The sequence below is a fragment of the Lissotriton vulgaris genome, chromosome 3_1, assembly GCF_964263255.1.
Source record: "Lissotriton vulgaris chromosome 3_1, aLisVul1.2, whole genome shotgun sequence".
Taxonomy (NCBI): Eukaryota; Metazoa; Chordata; class Amphibia; order Caudata; family Salamandridae; genus Lissotriton; species Lissotriton vulgaris.
Genome location: NC_141689.1, coordinates 1,703,814,667 through 1,703,831,742, shown reverse-complemented (window position 1 = coordinate 1,703,831,742; position 17,076 = coordinate 1,703,814,667).

The following is a 17,076-nucleotide window of genomic DNA, read 5'->3' as shown; positions in this document are numbered from 1 at the left end:
TTGTCTCTTGCCCTCAAGTAGCCAGCGAACGGACGTTGTCCGTTTCGCGACCCTGGGATTCCCAAGACATCCGCGGAAGACACATGTTCTTTGAAAGTGTCTTTATGACGAGGGGGTTGATACTGTAAGGCAGATGGCCCCGCTCGAGGCTCATCTTGCCGTGCCGGTCTATTGTCTCAGCCGTGCATTTCATTAGGCACGTCCCTTTGATGCCTGTAGCTCGTGTTTCCCGATACCTCCCCTTTTACACCCTTTTCGATCTCCCCACTGTTTCCATCTTCCTCTGCACCTGTCCTTGTTCCTTCTTCGATCTGTTTTACTGCCGATTGTAATGTACTAATGGTGGGAAAATGGGTTTTTACAGTTGGGAACCGCCAAATGTTTCCGCACTTATGCCCCGGACCTTGAATGTATCAAAGTGACCAAAGTGACCCCTCTCGGGGATAATTATGGGAACCGAGTTGTAAACCTTTGTGTACCATGCAACCTTATGGGAGAAATTTGTATAAAAGGAGCGATCCTCAGTAGCAATTTGAAGCAGTCTCCTCGAACTTACACTCGTTGTACTTCCTGTGACTTCTGTGTTCCCTGCAGTAAATAAACCTCGAATCTTTGACGCCGAAGGAAGTGTCCTGTGTCTCTGTCATTCGTACGCCGGAGCAGGTTACCCACGAAGGTTTCAGGTGTTGTCCCCTGGCACCGCTGGGTCTTAAATAACCCAGTCCTTCAGTTGGCGCCCAACCGGGGCTGCATCAGTGGTACCGGTCCAAGCCCGACGATCGTGAGGAACTTCGTGTGAAATCTCCGAGGGAAGGTGCACTCCGCTTCATCGATCCTGTTGTCGAAACAAGTGGCCCGAAGACTTTTCCCGCGAAGATTCCCGCCTCCTGACGGCTGCGACGGACTGCTGCCCTGACTGTAGACCTGTTTTGGCGCCTGGCGTAGACCTTGGTATAGCGAGACGACTGACGGGCCTTCCTGGTGACGCCATCGATCTTTGAGTTAAGTATTTGTGGGTCGCTCCCAGAGTTCTTGGTTGTGGTTGCTTAGTTGTTGCATGGTTCCATTGCATTCGTGGTTCTTGGTACTTTGTTGTGATATTTGACGACTGCAGCCGCCAAAGACCGAGGGTTGTTGCTCTTTGCAGGGACTTGGTAAATCCCGTAACCCTTGACGTTTGTGAAACTCGGCTAGTGTGCAAGATGCCTGGTCGCAGTACTTTGTTCAGTTGTTTCAGACGTTGTGGTACGGATTCCAGACTGGAGGACTCGTGTCCGATACCTCCGGTTGGAACTCCCACTTATGAGCTCTACAGTAAGCACGGGCTAGGCCCGATTACTTTTAATAAATACTGGATTCGTTATACCAAAAAAGATGGTGCCCTTAGTTGGCCACCTCATGGTAGTTTTGAGACCACGATCTTAGATAATCTTGAGACTAAATTGTTTGAGAAAAAGTCAAGGCCGGCCATGTTTGATGCCTTTCGGTTGTGGCGCAAAGAAGCCCGACAGAAAGAGATCAGACAGACTAAACGTAATCAGAGAGATGGTGTTGCTACCATTGTAAAGAAAGCAGAGCAGTTTCAGCGTGATAAGGAGGATAAGGAAAAGGAAGTGTTTGATAGGCTACAGCGTATGTCCATAGATAAATGCTATCCTGCTTTGCCAACGGAGTCGGATAAGAAGGAAGAATCAGTTGAGGATCCTTTAATGTCTTATCTTATGAAGTCACCACCTCCGTACGTACAGGGTACCGCAGCTCCTGTGGTCCCCCCTGTACCTGTTCCTCAACCTGTTCCTCAACCTGCACCCGTTCTTCCGACTGTTCCCGTTCCTTTGCCTACTGCTATTCCTACTGCTCTTCCGCTTCCAAATACTCCTGCTCCCGCTACTGCTCCTGCTCTACTTATTCCTGTTGCTTCTTCTGTTTCTACCCCTTCTCTTGTTAGTCCTTTGTGCTATACTTCTCCATCTACTCGAAGTCGTACCCCTCCGGTTGCGGCTAGTTTCTTTAATTCTCTTGGACCTGTTCTTGGGTCCGCTGGTTCAGACGGTCCTCAAAGACGTAGTCAGCTTCCCGGTAACAGGGAACGTGCTGCGCTATATAACATGGCGATGGGTTGGATGGCGCACCCTCTTAGAAATCCTCCACGTGCTGTACTTAATACGTTCTGTCAATTCAATGTACCGACACAAAGATACGTGTTCGAAGAAATGTGCAAGGTTCTGCGTGATCAGATATCGGCCGATGCACCTGATGATGTGTTGACAGCTTTGTCTCATCTACAGCTTCAGTTTTTGAACGGACTGATAGTGGATACTAACGTTCGACGTGCTGTTGAGCGGTTGTTATCTTTCCGTCCCACTCCTATACCCCAAGCCTTGTTCGTTGAGGATGTTGAGAGTCAGTTAGATGCGTCCGGTCAGTTTCCCATGCGCGAAGTTCCACCAGTGTGGATGCCCGGTGATAATGCCTCTGTTCCTATTATTCCACCGCATTTCCAGAGAGTATGGATACATCTCCCATGGAAACGCTCTGAAGTTTTACAGGTGAAGCAATCTTTGCCTGACCCTCGCAAAAATCCTGCAGGGTACTATAAAGAATTATCGCAGCTCGTAGACGCTACGATAATGAATCTTGCCGATATCGACATGCTGTTCGGCAATGTCGTACCTCAACCGGTATGGGCTAAGATTCGTCAGGAGAATCATCCAAACGAATTAGGTGGTGATTGGGCTGCCCTTGTAGCGGCGGATGGGTTACAAACTGGTGGTGCTAAACCTGAACAGCTCATTACTGCTCTCCCTCAAAGAATAATTACCTTTATGAAAACACTTATGCCAGCTATGAGGGTGAACTGGGACAAATTGTCAGCCTGTAAACAGAAGAAAGACGAGAGTGTCTCTGATTTCTTTACGAGATTTGAGGAGGCATTCATTGATCATAGTGGTCAGGATATGGGCACTGAGGGTGGTCAACGGTTGTTTGTGGACAAATTTGTCTCTAACTTATTGCCCGACTTGAGCAATAAATTAAAAAACTCTGAGAGTGCGCGGGCAGTCTCTACATCTGCTCAAATATTGGCTACGGCGCAGTATTATAAGAACAGAGAGAAAGAAGAGAACGACCGCGCTGATAAAAAGACGAAAGAACTTAAAACAAAAGTATTGTTGCAGCAGGCCTATCCTCGGCGTTCGAATCAGAATGCTCCTCAGCAAAATAGATCGCAGTCGCAATCGAATAGGTCACAACCTCGAAATGACTCCTCTTCCCAAAGATCTTCGTTAGGGTACAATCAGTGTGCCTATTGTAGACAGGAGGGTCATTTAAAATTCAACTGTCCCGTTCTAAATGATCGTAATAGTGGTAACTCATCTAGAGGAGGTCGTGGTGGTTCTCAGCAGACATCACGTGGTAGGGGTCGTGGTGTTCAAAATGATCGTTCAGATAACTCATCAAATTCCAATAATTGTTTTGACCAACGTGGATCATCGCAAGGACGATCTGCGCAGTACAATGTAGATGATTATTACGTCGATCAGGGAACTGACGACAGTAATTACTAGGACAGCCATAGACAAGGAGAGGGAGTGGTATCAGTTCCGGTTGATCAGAGAGGGCCTTACGTTGCAGTTACTACATCGGGCGTCGTTGAGCCTTTTCTGTTGGACACTGGTGCAGCGAAAAGTTCCATAATGCATTCGAAACTCCCTGGCGCACCTTTGTCTGGCTTAACCAATGTTTCTGTTGGATTCTCTGGCGCCCCCGTTAGCAATCCAGTTTCACGCCCTTTGCCGCTTACAATTGGGCCTCGTGAGCTCAAAGCTCCGTTGATTTTAACTACTGGTTGTGGTGAAAATCTTTTGGGCCTGGATTTGCTAAAACTTTTGTATGCAACTTTGTATTGTTCTCCTGCGGGTGTAAAGCTTACGTTAGGAGAGAGGGTTGTCTCTCCTATGTACTTGTCTCTCGATAAGCTTCCACCGGAATTGAGTTCTCTTCCTGCATCTTTGTGGGCAACAGGTCCCAATGATGTGGGCCTGCTTGACATCTCCCCTTATGTTGTTCAGCTGAAATCTAATGTACGGTTGCCACGTATTCCCCAGTATCGAATCTTTCTTGATGGTGAACGAGCATTGTTAGCGATCATTTATGATCTGATCGAGAAAGATGTTATTGAAGAAACGCGGGGAAACGTGTGCAACAGCCCTGTATTACCCATTCTAAAGCGTACGGACCCTTCAAAACCGCCTGTTTATCGTTTTGTTATTGATTTACGGGAGGTGAATAAAATTGTGATTCCTCAGTTCCCTGTTGTGCCTGACATCACGGCACTACTGACTCTGATTCCAGCTTCTGCATCTTGGTTTTCGGTGATCGATTTGAAGAATGCTTTCTTTAGCATTCCGATTGCCGAAGAAAGCAGAGACCTTTTCGGTTTCTCTCTTGGTGGTCGCAGCTTCCGGTTTAAACGCGCTCCTCAGGGCTACTGTGAGAGTCCATCGATTTACAGTCAAGCCTTGAAGGGTCAACTGGATGCGTTTTCGTTGCCGGCTGGTGCGGCCTTAATCTAATATGTCGATGACTTATTGGTGGCTGCAGATACTCAGGACATTTGCAAAATTGCTATGGTGTCGTTGCTGCAACATCTCTGTGACTTACATCACAAGGTGTCACCTTCTAAACTCCAATATTGTTGTCAAGAAGTAACCTATCTAGGCCACTTATTGTCAAAGGAGGGAAGACGGTTGACCCCAGAGAGAATTGCAGCAATTGCGCGAATGACTGTGCCAACAACCCAAAGAGATGTGCGTGCCTTTTTAGGTATCACGTCGTATTGCAGGCAATGGATTCCAAATTTTTCATTGCTAGCTAAACCATTGGTGGCTCTTACGTGCAAGGATGTTTCAACTCCTTTACCATGGACGGACGAATGTCAGAAGAGTTTTTCTGAATTGCGTGACTCATTGTGTTCGGCTCCTGTGTTAGGTACCCCTGACTACAGTAAGCCGTTTACATTATATGTTCACGAGAGGGAAGGTTGTGCTTTGAGTGTCTTAACGCAACCTTTTGGTGGTAAGCAACGTCCATGTGCATATTTTTCCTCGACCTTGGACCCGGTAGCTAGAGCATTGCCGAGTTGCTTGAGAGCAACAGCGGCAGCTGCGGTGTCCATCCGACAATCAGCAGGATTGGTCATGGATAATATGCTTACGGTGATGGTTCCGCATGCGGTCGATACTCTTTTGAATCGTACGAAAACTCAGCACTTGACGAGTGCGAGGTTGTCTGGGTACGAGTTGACGCTGTTGGCAAGTCACATTCAAATAAAACGTTGTAATGTCCTGAACCCGGCGACTTTGTTACCCATTAGCACAGAGTCAGATGAAATAGCAGCCCATGACTGCTATCTGAGGACTGAGGAGGCAACAAAAGGTCGAGTGGACCTTAAAAACACTCCTTTGGAAAATCCAGATGGAACTTTGTATGTGGATGGTTCATGTTTTAAATTGCCGAATGGTGATATGACTACTGCGTATGCTGTTGTGACTTTGAATACTGTTGTGGAAACTGCAAGATTGAATCAGAACTCTGCCCAGGCTGCAGAGCTGATCGCTCTAACTAGAGCGTGTGTGTTAGCGAAAGGGAAACGTGTGAATGTGTTTACCGACAGCCAATATGCATTTGGCGTCGCGCATAGCTTTGGACGGTTGTGGAGAGAGAGAGGTTTTATGACGTCGCATGGTACGAAGATTCAGCATGGACAACTTGTGAATGATCTTTTGGATGCACTTACGTTGCCTAAGCAGGTAGCGATTGTCAAATGTAGTGCACATCGTAAGGTGACGGATGATGTTGGTCGTGGTAATGCGTTTGCGGATGAGATTGCTAAGGAGACTGCCCGGAACCTTAGCACTAGAATGTATGTGACGAGTTCGGTTAGGTGGCCTACAGAGACTAGTATGTGTGAGGACACTATCGAGAGTGTGAAAGCGATTCAAGATGAGGCCACAGAGACTGAAAAGACGAAGTGGAAAGAAAGTACGGGAAAGTTGGATGCGAATGGTTGTTGGGTTGATTTGTCGGAACATAAGAGATGGATGTTACCGGATGCGTATGTGCTAGCTGTTGTGACAATGGCGCATGGGTTAGCACATATTAGTGTGAAAGGTATTTGTAAGTTGCTGTCCCCTGTGTGGAAGAATGATGGTATCACGAAATGTGCTGAACGGTTGGTTAAGAATTGTATGGTATGTATGTTGTACAATCCTGGTAAGGGAACCCCAACTCCTCCTGGCCACTTTGCTCCCCCTTCATGTCCTTTTGAGGTGATCCAATTAGACTTCATCCATATGGAGAGATGCAACAACCTGAAATACGTTTTAGTTGTGGTTTGCGCGTTCTCCCGATGGATCGAAGCCTACCCTCTTAAAGACAATACTGCCCTGTCGACTGCGAAAATCCTACTGAAGGAATACTTTCCTCGGTATGGAATGCCTCGGATTGTATGGTCGGATAACGGAAGTGAGTTTGTGGGGAGTGTGATGAAGAGTGTGTGTAAGGGCCTTGGAATTAATCAAAAATTCCATAGCGCCAATCATCCCCAGTCAGCTGGTTTGGTTGAAGGGTATAATGGCACCCTTAAACTGAAGCTAGCGAAGATTCAGGCTACGACTGGTCTTTCGTGGCCTGACGCTTTACCCTTAGCTTTACTGTCAACTAGGGCAACCGTACACTCCCGAGTAGGGCTTAGTCCCTATGAAATAGTGTTCGGTCGTCCTGCGAATGTCTGGGGGGTCCCTAGACCGGGTGTGTTCTCCAGTCTTGAATATCCAATGTTGATTGACTATCTTCATGATCTGACTGCTAAACTGAGGTTAATTCACCAACAGGTTTACGAAGCATTGCCGACGCAGACGGAGGGTCCAGGCCACCAGCTCCAGCCCGGAGACTGGGTGGTAACCAGAAATTTTGCCCGTAAGAAGAATTTGGAACCCCGGTTCACTGGACCCTACCAGGTCCTCCTTGCCACGAGAACTGCCGTCCGTTTAGAGGGCCGAAAAAATTGGGTGCATGCCACCCATACAAAGAAAGTTCCTATTCCTTTACCGGCAGACTCGTGGGTGAGGAGGGGCATTGCTTCAACTGAATCCGAAGGATTGCCGGCTTTTGTACCTTTTAGCGACGCACAACCTGTCGGAGAATCCTCAGTGCAGCAGAAAGACACTGTTGAACATTTGTCATCAAAAGACTCGAGACCAGAACATTCGACTGATCAACAGGACTCTGTTCCCTCATCGGATCCTTTGTTTGATGAACATACACGTCCTGGGAAAACACGATACTTTTTGCGTTCCAGCACTAAGGACAAATAAAAAGATTTCGTTCTGTCCCTTGACAATTGCATTATCCCGTTTTCCACGATCAGTCTGAACACCCGTATCATTGTAATTATTTTTGTATATATTGAGTTTCGTTCCACATGTATTTTTGCTTCCACAGCTGAGAGACATTTTGCGTATACATTATAAATAAAGGCCGTAGGGCCGCGCGTGTACTTCCTTCTGGTTAGTAGGTCTTGACGCTAGGTTAAAGACCGTCGGTTCCTGGGAACTCCTAGGGATTGACTACTGCTACACAGAACGAAGTGCGTCAAGAAACGTTGCGGACGGTCATAGGGGATGGCGTTTTCAAAGCTGATGGATTTGGAAGAAGCTCAGGCGCAAAGGTTCAAGCTACAACAACTTATCCGTACCAAATGTTTTATGTTTCAAATGTTCGTATTGCTTTTGACTGTTTCTGCACTATTGGCGGGTGGGGTGTATTACATGATGTCGTATTTCTTACCTTCTGCCATACCTACTCCTACTTCTGACCCTAAACTTACCTCCACTGCATCCCCTCATTCTTTCCATATCCTACCTGAACACGAGCAGGCTAGACGTGCAGAATTCCGAAATAATTCCTTTATTCAGCTCCTTCATCAGCACCAGTTAGTGGTTAATACTACTAATTGTTGGGTGTGTGGACTGATGCCACATACCACGGATAAGGGAATTCCATATCTGGTCTTACCGTATAGTTCCCAGGGTTCAGCTCGAGCATTCCAAACAATGTTTCGAAGCGCACTAGATTCTTATCCCAGTTGAGAGCCACGTTCTCCCTACTTTGGCCCTGGCTCGTATCATAAGCCTTTGTCCATAGCGATAGAAGATTTAGATAGAGATATCTATGAGCCGTCGCTCATCCCAGAGGAAGAGGTACAAGCCTATAGGGTCCTGAGTAAGGTCGAGTATAGTGCGCTCACGAGTGAAAAACAGCGTAAAAGCTCACCTCCGATATGGGTCGTACCCCACATTGGTAATTTTTGTCTAATGGGTCGTGGCCGAAGATCGAAAGCTCGACTCGGAGAGAGTGCTTGCACCGAGAATTACATTCTGCCAATGGTCTCGTCCCCTGTGTTTCTGGCTGCCAAGGGTACATACTTTGTTTGCCATGATCGTGCGTATGCATGGTTGCCCTCCGACTCTGTTGCCTCCGACGTTCACTGTAGACGCAGATTATCACAAAACTAGAGTTGTGAGAGGCGTAATTAGCGAAGAGGACACTGCCGGTCAAGAGGCAGGAGACTTTTTCAAGGGTTTCCTCCCGTTTTGGGGGCCTATGGTTAATAGTAGGAACCTGAGACAGTTGACTCGAGTGGTGGAATCGACAGCTAATATTACTGCCAGTGCCCTTGGTAATATCACCACAGAACTTCAGGCGGATAGACTTATGACGTTACAAAACCGTATGGTTTTAGACGTGATCTTAGCAGATCGAGGTGGGGTATGTAAGGTGATCCATTCGAGCTGCTGTATTTTCATTCCAGATAACGCTCCGACCGTCTATCAAGCCATCTCAAAGTTGCATAAGATCTCTGAATCCATACACGTGGATGTAGGGGATTGGACGCTACTTGGGTGGTTTTGGGGCCTGATGTCGACTTGGGGTTGGAAGATTCTGATGATTATCGGAGTTGTTGTGGCGTTCCTGTTCACGTGTTGCCTTTGTGTGCAGTGTGGTCCTGCCTTATGTGGCCTCTGCGCTACAACGTGTATAAGACAGCCACCTGTTACCAAGGGGACTCGGTTGGACAGAGCTATGTTACAGCAACATCTAGATGGTTTGATGAATATCGAGTATGATCCCGACTAGTCCTTGCCTACATGAGGGCAAAAGGAGCGTCTGAGGTTCTGTGACAATTGTAAGTGGTGTTTTTGACTCGCCCGAATATGGTCGAGTCTGGTATCTACGAACCGCAAATGACGAGTTTAGTAAGTGTGCGCAGTTTCGCTGTGCTAACTTAAACCGTTCGTTTGTTACGTTAGTTATTCATCTGTACCCACGGGTTCCATCTTAGATACGGCATCCATTTTGTCTCTTGCCCTCAAGTAGCCAGCAAACGGACGTTGTCCGTTTCGCGACCCTGGGATTCCCAAGACATCCGCGGAAGACACATGTTCTTTGAAAGTGTCTTTATGACGAGGGGGATGATACTGTAAGGCAGATGGCCCCGCTCTAGGCTCATCTTGCCGTGCCGGTCTATTGTCTCAGCCGTGCATTTCATTAGGCACGTCCCTTTGATGCCTGTAGCTCGTGTTTCCCGATACCTCCCCTTTTACACCCTTTTCGATCTCCCCACTGTTTCCATCTTCCTCTGCACCTGTCCTTGTTCCTTCTTCGATCTGTTTTACTGCCGATTGGAATGTACTAATGGTGGGAAGATGGGTTTTTACAGTTGGGAACCGCCAAATGTTTCCGCACTTATGCCCCGGACCTTGAATGTATCAAAGTGACCAAAGTGACCCCTCTCAGAGATAATTATGGGAACCGAGTTGTAAACCTTTGTGTACCATGCAACCTTATGGGAGAAATTTGTATAAAAGGAGCGATCCTCAGTAGCAATTTGAAGCAGTCTCCTCGAACTTACACTCGTTGTACTTCCTGTGACTTCTGTGTTCCCTGCAGTAAATAAACCTCGAATCTTTGACGCCGAAGGAAGTGTCCCGTGTCTCTGTCATTCGTACGCCGGAGCAGGTTACCCACGAAGGCTTCAGGTGTTGTCCCCTGGCACCGCTGGGTCTTAAATAACCCAGTCCTTCAAGGTGCTGGAATGGACCACTTCCTTTCTCTACGGCTGAACCGAGAGCCTCCCCCTATTTGGGTCCGAAGCCTCCAAGATCATCTGTGGGGTACCCCAGGGACCCCCCCTTAGCCCGACACTGTTCAACATTTACATGGCCCCGCACACACACGTCGCCCGACAACACAACCTCAACATAATTTCCTACGCCGATGACACTCAACTGATGCTCTCCCTCACCAAGGACCCCATCACCGCCAAAGCCAACCTCCAACAAGGAATGAAGGCTGTCGCCGACTGGATGAAGACCAGCCGTCTGAGGCTGAACTTTGACAAGATGGAGGTCCTCATCCTCGGCGCCAACCCTTCAGCCTGGGACGACTCCTGGTGGCAGATGGCTCTGGGAACAGCCTCGACACCCACCGACCACGCAAGCAACCTGGGAATCATCCTCAACTCAACACTCTCACTGACCAAGCAGGTCAACTCTGTCTCCTCCTCCTGCTTCAACACTCTCCGCATGCTCTGAAATATCTACAGATGGATCCCGACAGATACAAGAAAGACAGTCACCCATGCCTTCGTCAGCAGCAGACTCAACTACGGAAACGCCTTCTAAGCGGGAGCCCCGACCAAGCTCATCAAACGACTACAACGCATCTGATCCTCAACGTACCACGCCACGGCCACATCACCCCCCACCTGAGGGGCCAACACTGGCTCCCCATCAGCAAGAGGCTATCCTTCAAGCTCCTTATCCACGCACACAAGGCCCTCCACAAGACCAGCCCAGTCTACCTCAACAGACGGCTCTCCTTCTACATCGCCAACCGCCAGCTATGATCCTTGGACCTCTCCCTCACCACCGTCCTGCGCATCCGGAGAACAATCACCGGTGGGGGATCCTTCTCCCTTCCACCTCGCCGCCAAGACATGGAACACCCTACCACTGAGCCTACGACAGACCCAAGACCTGCTGACCTTCAAGAGGATGCTCAAGACCTGGATGTTCGATCTGTAGCGCCCCCCAACCCCAGCGCCTTGAGACCCTTGCGGTATGTAGTGCGCTTTACAAATGACTGATTGATTGATTAAATGTATAGAGAAAATTCTTCTTTATACTATACAGGATAACACTGTTTGAGTGGCACAGTGTTTTACATTGAGCACGCTTGTACTTATATACTCAAATACTTATTGGAAGACAGTGCGGAGGTGCTGACCTGTGCTCTATTACCACTGCCATTTGTTCCTAAATTGTTACGTATTAATACTGTTTGGACAAAGTTGCACTTCATTAGCACCAGTTTAGCACGTCGATTTAACAATAAAGAACCGAAAGGTCATCAATTAGCCTTTGAGTTTGTTTGATGAAGTCCGTAAATTATGCAGCAGATGGTGGATTATGTGGCAAAAACAGAAAATCTATAACTATGCGAAAACACCACAGCAAGAGATTCCCATAAGAGCAGTAGACCTGAGTATTATGCTGCATTAATCTGCATCCAGTTTACATGCAAAAAGTACAGTTTATTGATAAAATAACCTTAAAACTGTAAACGCTAAAGTGCATAAAAGTAATGACAATGAAAACTAGAACATGTATGCAAATAGTCGACATACAAAGCTGTACAGTAAATTCAGAAAGATACACGCTTAATGAAACTAAATAAATAAAAATAGCCTCCGCACATATTGCCACAGGTTTTCTACTAATAAAAAAACAAAATAAGAAAGCGGGGACCTTATTCAATGAAAGTCTCGACTTGGAGAATTCCTTGGCTTGTCAGCTGTAGTTTGCAGAGAAGCTGCATTGTCACTCCACATATTTAGAGAACATCATGAATTGCTTACCCAAACGCAGCACTGTGGGACACTTTGCTAATTATCAACAGGTGTTTGACAAAGATGCCAGGATGTTGTTTTTGGCTTCAGCAGTCATGCAAATTGGAGAACAGGCACTCAGACAAATCGTTTCCAAAAAAAACGGAGCCATTGTTTTATCTCACGGGTTGGACTTGGCAAAAGATTTTCCTATATTAGCAGGCACCGGGAAATGTTAAACTTTACCCAAATACACTGCGAATTTTCAGACACATCAATTTTGTACTGTTATCAAAGCACAGTATGATTCTTGATAGAAAGTGCCTTTTATTACTAAGGTACAGAGCGGAAGGAAACACGGTCCACGGTCCTTCAATGTCATCCACCAACTGTCCCAGCGAATTCCCCCAAGCATTCATGAGACATTCCTAGAATTAGATCGACATACAAGTAGCCACGGGCAGTGCATGTAAGAGCAGTGGGGCGGGGCGGGAAGAAGTCTAAAGACGATGACGAGGGAAAATTAAAAAATAATAAAAAAAGAAAACCACTTACCTTACACTCACTGCATCACAGACTCTGCGATGAGGCAAGCACAATGTAAGGGGTTTGCTTTTTTTTTCTTTTTCTTTTCCCTCATTGTCTTCTGTCGACTTCCCCCATCACCGCTCTTACCTGCTGATACGAGGGCTGCATTCATGTAATAACATAGCACAGGCCAGGCATGAGCCACAACACATCCCTCTCCTTTAAAAGACATTGGGGCATAGTCTCAAGGACTTATTGCTGAGTAATTGGCACTTTATCGAAGACAAAGTGGTAATAAATGTATCGCCCCAGTCACAAGCTGGTGCTACATCCGATATCACCAGTTTACCTGTGATAGCAGCCGCAAAAAACATTGCTACAGATGACACCAGCAACTATCGCTAATGAGATGCAGAGTAGGCTTTCCCGTGCAAAAAGCTGTGAGAACACCACTCCGCAAAATTCTCAAAGACCAGCCAGATCGGCAATAAGATCCCAAAACAGGCAATAAGGCGTGTTAGCAGCATTTAACACCTGCTCTTACCTGGTGTAAAGTCGGACGACAACCTGCACCAGAAAAGGGAGCCCAGCCCAGAGCCACACCTGATGAACAAAAGATGCCATGGAGCTACTACTGATCATGCAGCCTGGAGCCCTAAGAGGGCAATAACAGCCACCGTCACCACCCCCAGGCCCGCCACCCCCCTATTCCCCTCCCCCAAACTACCACAGAGGCAGTGCAGACTAAGACAGTGGACCTTCAGGAAAAGCACCAGCCTCACAGACTTAACACCAGAGGATGTCAGGGGCCACTACAGGCTCAAAAGGACAACTATCCTCCACATCCTGACCATCATTGCCCACAGGCTGACGGTACCAACACAGCAGACAACCAATATCCCACTTCAGACAAAGCTCCTGACTGTGCTGCATCTGTTGGCCTCTGGTACCTTCCAACCAACACTGCCAGAGTCTGAGGAGTTTCACAGCCAGCCCATCAAAGTTCATCACAACTGTCTTGGATGCCATCATCGGCTTAGTACCCCAGCACCTTAACTTTCCCCAAACTGCGCTGGAACAGCTGGAGACCAAGCAAGGCTTCCACGCCGTTGCTGGTTTCCTGCATGTGTTGGGGGCAATTGACTGCACACATGTCCTACTTGTGCCCCCTGCCAACACTGCACACAATTACATCCACAGAAAGCAAACGCCTTCCATCAATGTGCAGGCAATAGTGCACCACCGCATACTCTTCACCAATGTCGTCGTCAACTACCCATGCTGTGTTCAAGATTCCTACATCTTCCAACAGTCCATCATCAACCGACACTTCCAGGATGGCACCTATGGAAATGCTCTGCTCGTTGGTAAGTACCAAATGAACACACCACACACCCCAACTTCACAATCAAGCAACTCACAACTCTGGTAATGCACACATTACAAACTCACATACAACATGCCAAACAACATTCCCACCGACCAGACATGACAGCACAACTTACTGTAGTAACCTGGGCTAGCCATGTACATGAGCCATCAACAGCTTGGCACCTCAGCCACACAGAACAAGAATGTGGGGAGAGGTGGGAACCAGGCATGTGCGAAGGAGGCAAGTGACCCATGAATGAGTATGTACACAATGCCAAGTGTGGTGTGGATGTGCTGGACAGACTGCAGTATGCATACCACAGGCATATCCATGCTGACATACACTGCTGGTGTTTGGAGTATATTGAACAGTGAATGCAACAATTTCACCCCAGCCAGTGGGGAAGATCACGGAAATTTAGCTTTTTACGTGCCCCCCTGTAAGCGTGAGCGGAGTGGGCTGGCCCAGCGTACCCCAGGCCAGCGTAGGGGTGTGAATAAAAAGAATGTAGCTCTGGGTGTGTTTCTCTTCCAGAATTCCCAACGTGTCTGCCAGTGCGGTGCCTTTCACCCTGCCATGAGGCCGACACCATCACCGTGAGTAGTGTTGCCTGTGATACTGTGCACCTGCTGCAACCCTGGCCGCTGGTCCCTGAACCCATCTTGCCCCCCCCTGCACACCCAGGCCTCACTGCTCACCTGCCAACAACAGCGTGTGTCAAAGAGGGCCCACCATGTGCCACCTCCAAGCCCGAGGCCTGTGACCCTGGCAGCCTCCTCAGATCATCAAAGCCTCCTCAACACAGGCCTGCAGTACTCCTTTCTCTTTGACGTACTCCCCAGCTGCATCCAGTCTACACTACAGTCAAGTAGGTCACACATTTGGAACTTTTGATATCCTGATGGCCGAGTTCATATGTTCATGGGACGTTTGATACCACTGTATTCCCTTCGCTCCCCATGCCTAACAAAAAATATATGTGTCCTCATGTAATGCAACTGGTGCTATGTAAAGCGCTCTGATACCCGATACCTTCGGGACACGTTCGCGCTATCTAAAACTCCGTAAAATAAAAAATGTAATAAAAAATAAAATAGCATTCCAATGACTCCTGGCTGTGGTCCCTTGCTGACTTCTACCTTCGGCCCAAACTGCGGTCAAGAAGGTCACACATTTGGAACTAAGTTTTGATTTCGCAATGGCAGAGTTCATATCATTGCACACAAGGAGAGGCGTAAGAGGAAGAGATGTTTCAGGCCGGAGGAAAAAGGGATCATCGTTACGGAGGTGATCGAACACTAACAACTGATCTGTGCATCGCAATCCAACAACACATGGCTGTAGGCCCCTGCTGACCGCTGCCTCCGGCCTATACTGTGGTCCAGTAGGTCACAAATTTGGAACTGAGTATTGATTTATTTATGGCAGAGTTTATATCATTGTACAGGCCTCCTCGCAGACTGCATACCCTTTCAGCTCCGGTGCCACTAAGTCTCTGCCCCGATATTCCTGGACACTCTCTGGGTGAACTTTGGTGGCATCTGAGTCCATGGCTTGGGGTTTGTCTTCATCATCATGTTGGTGATACTGACTTGGTAGTAAAAAGTGAAGCTGTAGCATTCCACTCCTCCATTTTCCTATTTCTGCCCTCTGCATTATACCCTGTAAGGACACCTTCCACTGTCCCCCGCAACCCTCCGCGACATTCAACTTTGACATCAACGAGGACCTGCTCAGCTCGCGTGGCCCTACCTCAGTGGACCACAAGTCACGGTCCCATGGCGGTGTGCCTGTGCCGGCCGCAGTGCATCCGGGGCCACTAACTCTGTACAGCGCAATTCATGGACCCTTTCTGATAGAATATTGGATGTCCTCTGGGTTGATAGCCTTGGGGTCATCAACGCCATGTGTCTGTGGCCCTGCGCTGTCCGCCGCCTCCGGCCTCAACTGCGGTCTACCAAGGCTCACACAGCAGATCGTGTCCTGACCTACCCGGATGTCGCATCACCGCAGGATACACATGCCACCACTGCCAGACTATCAGAAGTTGCTCACACCTCTCGTGGATGCCATCATCTGCTTGATACCCTGCTTAACTCTTCAGGTCCTACAAACTCAGTGCACCACAACTCATGGACCATTTCTGATTGAGTTTTGAACTCTGGACAGCTCACACAGCAAAGTCACCTCAGGCAGTGTTTAAGATGATGCAGGTGTAACACACCCCACTGCAACTGTAGCAGGAATATCCTGAAGGGACACAATCCTAGACAATTTATTCACATGAGCATGCTCAGCTCTGGTGCCCCAACCTCAGTGCACAACAACTCACTGACACTTCTGTTTGCATATTGGGTGACCGCAGTACCTGCTCCGGCTACCAACGTGATGCTCCGCAGTTGTTTCTGTAATTCTGGTGTTTTCTGTTTCCACTTTAATAGTGATCACTGTTCAAGTTGTTGCCAGCACCAACCACTCCTTGAGGGCTGGCTTACACTCACCCCTCACACATCCAGCACAGACATCACTGTACATGTGACCCTGCCAATAAAGATGCCGGACGCACATGTCCGTAGCCAGTTCCACATACTATCTGAGTATGTCCGTGTCGTCATAATGTATGCATGAGCACTACAACATTACATTGTGCTGTGTACAGCGGACGCACCCATGTCACCGCAGGCAGCGGGCAAGACCTTGGACATGTAGCTTTGTCACCCCCCACTCAATACGTAAGAGGAGTGGACTGGGCCAGCGAATGTAGGTCCAGCGTGGAGGTGTGAATGATTATCCCGGGGCTCTGGGCGTGGTTCAGTACTGGAAATGTGCAAATGCATGTGTCTCTGTCACAGTGTGTGTCTCCATTGGGGAGTGTAAGTGGTCCTTGATGGGACTTATAAACCCACGTATGTGTTCTAGTTCGGCTTCCATGAGGTTGAACCCCACCCGCACCTTTTCGGCCACCTCCTTCTGGCAGTCTAACACCTGGCCTTGGAATGCGATGTATGCTTCGGTGAGGTGCTGGGAGCCAGCCGTGGTGGCGCAAGCATCCTGCTGTGTGGTCTATGCAGGGGGTGGGGTCTCCTCGATGCAGCTGGGCTGCCCTGCTCCTGGAGGTGGGTTGCGTAAGATGACCATGAGCTGTTGTAGGGCGTCGGTGTCGAAGGTCTGAAGGTCCTCTTCAGCATCACTGATGAGTTGTCTGGTCTGTTCTGCTGGAGGTGTT